Below are 7,840 nucleotides of genomic sequence, written 5' to 3' on the forward strand. Positions count from 1 at the left end.
GCTGCCAGGCCTCTCTGCTGTGGTGGTGATGGACTCTTCCCTCTCGGCCAAAATAAACTCTTCCTTAAGCTGTCTTGGTCATGGTGTTTGATCACTGGCAGAAAAGTGAGAGAGAACCTACCAGCATCGTGAGCCCTGTGTGTTTGACCCTAGGAACCTCTGAGCCTGTTAATGTCTCTGTTCTACTTTGTTTAAAGCTGTGGACCACAGCACTGTAAATGTTTAGTCAATGATGATAACACACACGCATAATATTTTAGATGGATAGATAGATACATAGATACTTGATATTAATCTCATCTTAAAAGAAATTTCTATGCCAAGATGAAAGAGAATCAGGTGGAAATCCTCCCTCTGGTTGTAATGACTTTTTTTGTTTGTTTTCCATTTTATGGAAAGGAATTTTTTCAGTTTTAAATTAAAAATAATTATAAACTTTATTATAAAAATTTTCAAATAAAAAAAACATCATATGTGGAAATGAACCGGACCAAAAGTCTATACATCTCAAATAACTTCTATAAGTTAGAACATTCTAAAGATGTGGGGCTTTGCATTGGATTTTATACTTTCACTATTATTTTATCATTTTATAAACTTATCCACCATCACGAATGGAAAACCTTTAAAACTGTGTGTATGTGTATGTGTCTGTGGTGGCGAGATATATGTGTGTATGTGAATGCAGGTGCCCTTAGAGGCCAGAAGAGGGTGTAGAATCCTTCAGAGTTCATGTTACAGGCAGTTGTGAGTTACCCAATGTGGGCACTGGGAACCAAACTTTGATTTTCCAGAAGAGCAGTACTTGTTCCTAGCTGTTGAAGCAATTCTTCTTCCCATCTGGGGATTTTTTTTAAAGATTTATTTTTATTTAGTGTGTGTGTGTGTGTGTGTGTGTGTGTGTGTGTGTGTGTGTGTGTGAGAGAGAGAGAGAGAGAGAGAGAGAGAGAGAGAGAGAGAGAGAGAAAGAAAGAATTAAGACGCTTGCAAATGCTAGAAGAAAGTGTCCGTTCCCTCGAGAGTGGAATTATAGGTGGTTGTGAGTCAACTGCTCTGGTTCTGGGAACCAACCCCTAGTAATGTGGAAGAATAGCAAGTGTTCTTAACGACAGAGCTGGGTGGGGATTTTTAAACCCAGAAAGTGATATGGGGCATAAGGGAAGCTCTGTAAACCTGCAATAATAGGAGAGCCTATTTTCTGATGAGTGATCAAGCAGAGTGTGGTTCGTCACTGAGCCCGCCGCCGCCGTATGGAACAAATTGCTGTAAGACAGTTACCTTGAACTCCAGAACTGAAGCTTTGTCCATGGGGGGTTTTGTTCACAAGAATTGTGATTGAAGCCTCGTTTGTCACACTTTCTGCCTTTCTGCTGATAACCCCCAGTGCACACCACCACAACCTCCCTCTCATTGCAAACATGCACAATGACCCTGACCTCAACACCTGTTCCTTAACATTCTCACCCACATCAAACTGTCTCCATCATACATCGCTTACTCATCTGCGTGGAAGTGGGGTGGTCATCAGAAGATGGACCAGCAGCACCATGGGCCTAGAGTATTTGATACTGGGGACCTTTGAAGTTACCTTTCCTAGTATGTTTAAAGCTATAGAACACAGCGTTGAACATGTCTAGACAAGGATGACGACCAAGCCACAGATATTAACCAGTTCGATCATAGCTAAACCTCAAGGTGAATGCAGCTGCAGTTTAGTTACCACACTGGCATCTGTATGAACAGCCTTGCTAGAAGTGTGCTGAGTGTGACCAACTAAGGGGAGTGTAGACTAAATGAGAAACAGGCCTTTGGTAGCTACACTTACCAAGGAAAAAGGTCTATTAGTTTTGCGTAAAATGCAACATAGAGAAATGACAAAATTTGTTTCATGTCTGAGGGAAGCCAGTTACAAGAAGAAAGAGAACGGAGCTGTGGGTGTCTCTCTGAGTTGTACCTGTGCTTATGTCAAGAGAACATCTTCCTACACTGATGGACCACTCTAGGACTTGGATAACTTCTCAGCGTCTCACAAGATGATGTTCGGCAAAGGTCAACATTGTGCCAACCCACCCACAGCCCCTTCTGAGGGTGCCATTCTGCCCACATGTTCTGCTGAAGGGACAGGCCCAGGCATCCACACGTGGTTCCTAGTGCCCCACCCTCTCTATTGACAGATGATTGGCCCTAGCTGAGGAACCCAAGCAAGTGGCTGGACCACATTCTGTCTTAGAGCTCTGAACCTGAAACAAACAAACCATCATCCATTTGTTTCAGAACCTGCAGAAGATGTGCTGTTTTGCTTACTCCTAGGAATAAAAACCCCATAAGTGTCACCTGAGGGAAGCATAGAAGCCCCTTGGGATATGGAATCATCTGTAAGTTCTAGAAGCTTAAGGCCAAGATTTAATATGCTCCCTGCTCTTGGGGAGGAATAACCTTTTATCACAGATGGATGGATGGATAGATAGATAGATAGATAGATAGATAGATAGATAGATAGATAGATAGATGGCATATAGATATATAGGTATAAATCATATATATCAGGACATAAGATCCATGGTCTTGGGCTGGCCTGAGAAACTTCTGTACCTCAGAAGAAAACAAGCCCCGTGAAACCCATGGGAAATTAAAGCCCACTCCCAACTGAACTGCTGGGCCGTAAGGCCTTCTGGAGAAATCAAAAGAAGCAAGATGCATGAAAACAAACTGGTGAAGTCTTAGCCATTACTGGGAAGGCAACAGGCACCCAAAAAAAGAAAAAGGGGAACTGAAAGTCTTTCAAGATGATTTGAAAAGTTGGCGTGTACACCACCATAGAGCCATGAGTGGAGGTGGGGTGGCCTCACTGAGACACCCCTCATGAATGAATCTCCACATACTAAAAACCATCCTCAAAATAGGCCTGAAAGGGCTGAATCCTGATCATAGGATATGCTGGACACACCATAATCCCAAGGGACCAAAGCCAATTCAGAAGAAAAACAGGACAATAATACTTAGCACATTCTCAAAAACAGGTGCTGAATGCGGCGTGTGCCTGCAGGGTCTAGTTTCCATTCAGCTTTGGGAAAAAACTGACATGACTCTCTATTTTAAAATGTATGTCCGTATACATGTGTATATTGAGTGTGACTAAATAAAACACCCATTCTAAACAGCTTCTCACTGGTGCTGCTTCTTGGCCAAAAATATTTCACGGTTTGCAGCTCAACACAAGTTGGCCTCTATATAAATATCTCAGCGTAGAAGTGGAATTACCCTTGTGTTAGTACACGAAAACATCTTACTAGTTTGAGAACTAAAATTGGTAAAGAGGAGGTTTTACCGCTCACGTGAACTTTCCTATGACTGCATTGTAAATGCTGTACCTTGTGGCTCTGGTGAAGATATGAGCTATGAGACAGGTGGGCCCAAATTCAAATCCAGCCTCCAATTGTTCCCTTGTCACGGAGCCTCAAGCAAGGACTTCCTGAAACTTCTATTATTATTACTACCACCATCGTCATCATTATTCTATTTTATACTTTTTAATTTTGAGATTATGATGCAGTTAAAACATTTCTCCCTTCCTTTTCTTTCTTCCAAAGCATCCTATATATCCCTCCCCAGTTTCCTCCAAATTCATGGCCTCTTCTTTCACTGTTATTTCATGCATATATATAAAGTATTCCTGCACCTAAGACTCAGGGAACACTGGAGAAGAGGAGGCAGAAAAATTGTAAGAGCCAGAGGATCAGGGAGTTTGCAGTGAGACAGTATCTCCTGGCCATATCAGAAGCCACACCCATAAAGTTTCACCAACATGGCTGTCCAAAGATGAGCAGAACAAAAGAAAGCACACCAAAGTGGGTGAGGGAAAACCCACAAGGCCTCAACCCTACAAAAAGAACTATAGGCAACCGAATAAAGCTGGGAACAGGAGATGTGTCCATCCCCAGGGAAGAGCACACCAGTTGGTTGTCCATTGCCAAATGGTCAGCCTTGAAAATGTACATTCAGGCTCCATTATGTAGACCAATCATGTTCTATTTAGCTTCTTTATTCTTAATGCAAGGTGTTGTTTTTATTAAGTAGTGGTTTTGATGTTAGGTGTTGGAATATGCAAAGACCCCAAATCCTTACTTCACAAAGGGTACTGTAGGTCAAGGGACAGACCAAAAAACAAAACAAAACAACAACCACAAAAAAAAAAAAAAGAGTTGGTAAAATGTAGAGCAGGTTTCCGGGTGGGTGTGCTAAGGAGAAAACGAGGCAGGGAGGGGAAAGAAGGATATGTAGACGGGGTATGGAGCTGGGGTGTAATTGCTCCTAGAGGAGAGGGTATGGAGCTGGGGTGTAACTGCTCCTAGAGGAGAGGTATGAGAAAAGGATGGCACGGGAGGATTCCAGACAGAACATGTGGAAAGGCGCCAAAGCAGGAGCATGACTAGCGTGTTCCAGCATCAGCCAGAGGAAACAGTAAGGAATGGGGTCCAGGGGTCCAGGCCATGGCTGGATGATACACCTGAAGAAAGAGCTAAGAGAAGACCACCACCCCACTCCCCAGCCTTTCTTCCCAGTGCAGTGTTTTGTCAGAACAGGGAAGCCACTGAAGTAACACAGCAGTTTGGCAGCATGAGGCAGTCCCTCCGAGGTCGCCCTGAGCCCATCATGGCACCTTCCTATGGAGGAGTTTCAATTCAAGGTCACTTTTGGTTCCTCTCTAGTAAACTCAGAACAAGACCTATTCCGGGGTAAGAACGGCCAGACCCCCATGGGAGCTGTGTTCTCCATTTCCTCCTCCCCTGTGTTTTTTCCTCATCTCCTCAGTGTGGTAAAGGTAAGTCTGTGTGGTGTTCTCAGACGACACTTTTAGGACAGTGACATGAGGACGTGAGGACGTCACCTTGGGTTGAAACCTGCTCCTCCAACCAGGCTGTTCCTGAGACAGGAGAGTTGGGCTGCCTAGGTTCAAATGCCCTCCCCGTCCATCAGAATCCCTGTGACCTGAGTCCAAACATTCCAACTCCCTGAGCCTCCATTTCTAGATTCCACCTCCCGCCTTGCCCCCCGCCAATGGGAATGATGATAAGAGCTACTTTGTGGGCAGATCCTAAGAATGAAATGTCTTTCAGGATTGAAGCATGTGGATTAGCACCTCCCCTCTCTGGGTGTGTGTTTGTTTGTCTGGTTGGTTGGATGGTTGGTTGGTTGGTTGGTTGGTTGGTTGGTTGGTTGGTTGGTTGGTTGGTTCTACAAGTGAGAAGGACGCTCCAGACCCTAAGAGGCAGGTGTCCAAAAGATGTGACCATCTCTGCATTTCTCCTCAGGCTGCATCCAGTATTTTGGTCTTCCGTCTCCAGGCTGAGTTCCACTGTGTCTGCCTGGGTGGTCCCAGCCTCCCAAGCTGACCAGCGTCTAGAATCCATGGATTCTCTTACTGTGTTCATTACCTTCCTGGGTGGGGGGTAGGGGCAGAAACGGAGCTTTCCTGACCTCCCATCACACTGAGGGAAAGGTCTGTAGAGCCTCTGGGGAGAACAGAACCGCCAGGCTCTCTTGCAAATGAAGAGACTTTTAGCAGGAACATCTGCAAAGGTGTTCTTCCTCCCCTATAGCGTATCCATCCGTCCACTGTACTTTATCCTTCAGGAGTGGGCTACCTTAGACTTCCGGTTTTGTTTAATGGCCATAGCTTGCTAAACTACCCTATTTGTTCCCGTAGAAAAGAAAAAAATGTCTCTATACAACGTAAGTTCAAAAGCTCTCCTGACTGGGACATGACAGGCAGTCGACAAGACTGTTAACATCAGCAGAGACCAGAGAATAACGTATTAGGAATAGCTGCAGTATTTTTTAAGGAATGGCCAGAGCAGCTAGCTGCCTCAGGCTCACGGGAAGTGTGTCTCTAACTCAATGATAAAAGAAACCCAGCCACCTATTCTTAGCAGCTCAGATCACCGTGGGCCAGTGAGTTGGCCTGACTCCCCACGTTGCCTCAGGAGCAGAACCACTTCAGGTTATGCTTGGGGCTGCTCTGCTCTTGCCGCGGGCTCTGACACAAGCCCTGGAAAGGGACTTAAAGAGAGGGTTCTCACGGGCAAGAAAACTGGTACCCTGTGGACATCTGTCCTCAACTTACTGACTTGCCTCCCCTCGTGTGTGAGCTGAGGTTGAGATGAGCCAGGGATGTTCAAGGAACGTAGAGATGGAAGGGCAAGAGACATGCCACGCTTGCTCTGAGCTCGATGTCAAAGACGTATCTGCCGAAGGACACATTGTGCATGCTCATGATTGTCCACACCTGGAAACAACTGAACATTTAACAGTGTAGAGTAGTGCATAGTTATAGTACAGAGGTTCAGTGGAATGCTACTCAGCAGGGAACAAACTAAAGCACAAAGCTGTTGCTACACACAGCAACGAGAATGGGGACAGACACAGAACATGCACCAGGTGTGATCTCATTTGTAGGAGATTTTGAAGAGGCTGGAACTAATTTATGGAGAAGGGGTGAGAACAAAGCTATGCTAGCTGGAATGGAGGCAAGGGGATGGAGTGGAAGGGCACGGAGGGATTTTCTAGATGCTCCAGAGGACAGCAGTAGTAGCTGCCCCTGCCCTGCGGTGTGCTGCCTGGCGGGGTTGCAGCCACCGGGAGGAGCACACCGTCAGCAAGGGAGGCCCTACTTCAGAAGCCACACACAGAATTCCACCCTTCTGAAATGAGACACTCACCCACCACAGAAGAAAAGCTTCAAGGAGATCGTCTGTGAGAAGGCATAAGAGGAGGGCCCGGTTGTGTTTGTGGAGACAGGAAAGTGTCCAAGGAAGTCACAGGGGAACACAGATGTGAAGGTTGGGTCAGCCATGAGAATGAAGCGTTGGAAGGGGAAGGGGCGGGGAGGTAGCCTGGCACTCAGATCTAAGAAGCTAGATGAGTTGTCCTGAGACTCAGTAGAGGAGAAATGTTCATCCTGTAGCCGAGGGAGGAGTGTGATGCACTTTCCAGGCCATGTCTAGGGTTCAGATCAAATGCCAATGAAACAGAACAATGGGGAAAAGGCCAAAGGGTTAAGAATGATATTATTTTCCCAAGATCGCTGGCTTCTAGGAAAAGAAACGACTAGGTAAGAGCAGAATCCAAGGAACCAGGAGGAACCGAGCGACTGTGAATGTCTGAAATGCTGGATGGTTGAACTACCCTCATCGTGTTACACCTTTGAATATATGTATTAAAATATCACACTGGACTGCATAAATATGTTCAATTATTACATGTCAACTAAAAACAAGAAACCCAGTGGGGACCACTGTAGTAATCAAGGGATGGCTTGAGTTAGGATGTTGGTAATTAGAGATGGAAGCAGCCTGGGGTGGAAAGAACCTCTTCTGATGACCTCTCCCAAAGCTAGCTTCTCTCTCTCCTTTCCACCCCCTCAGCCCCTCCCTCTCCCCCTCCCTCCTCCTCTCTGTGAGAAATGGACATGCCCAGTTTGCAACTCAGAGACTCTGGGGGAAGAGAGTGGAAGGCCGGGGCTGCTCCATATCCATAGGTGACCAACCAGAGTGGCCGAGGCCTGGGGGCTGTCACATACCTGCCACCCATCCCTGGGCTTGCTGCCGACCCTTCTGACTCCCCAGCTGCTTGCGTATTTCTCTGCTGGCCAGTCTTCATCTGAAACTCCACAAGATGAGAATTCTGGGAATGATTTCTGGCTTAGCTAAGAACAGTGCAGGGCAACTTCAAGGGCTCCGGAGATTCATAATTACATAAACTAGGGGTTGTATGGTAAGGGGGAGGTAAAAGAGAATTCCTACCCAAACCTGTAGTGCAGCTCTGGCCAGGCCCTTACATA

This window comes from Peromyscus eremicus, chromosome 16_21, assembly GCF_949786415.1.
Source record: "Peromyscus eremicus chromosome 16_21, PerEre_H2_v1, whole genome shotgun sequence".
NCBI classification, from domain to species: Eukaryota; Metazoa; Chordata; class Mammalia; order Rodentia; family Cricetidae; genus Peromyscus; species Peromyscus eremicus.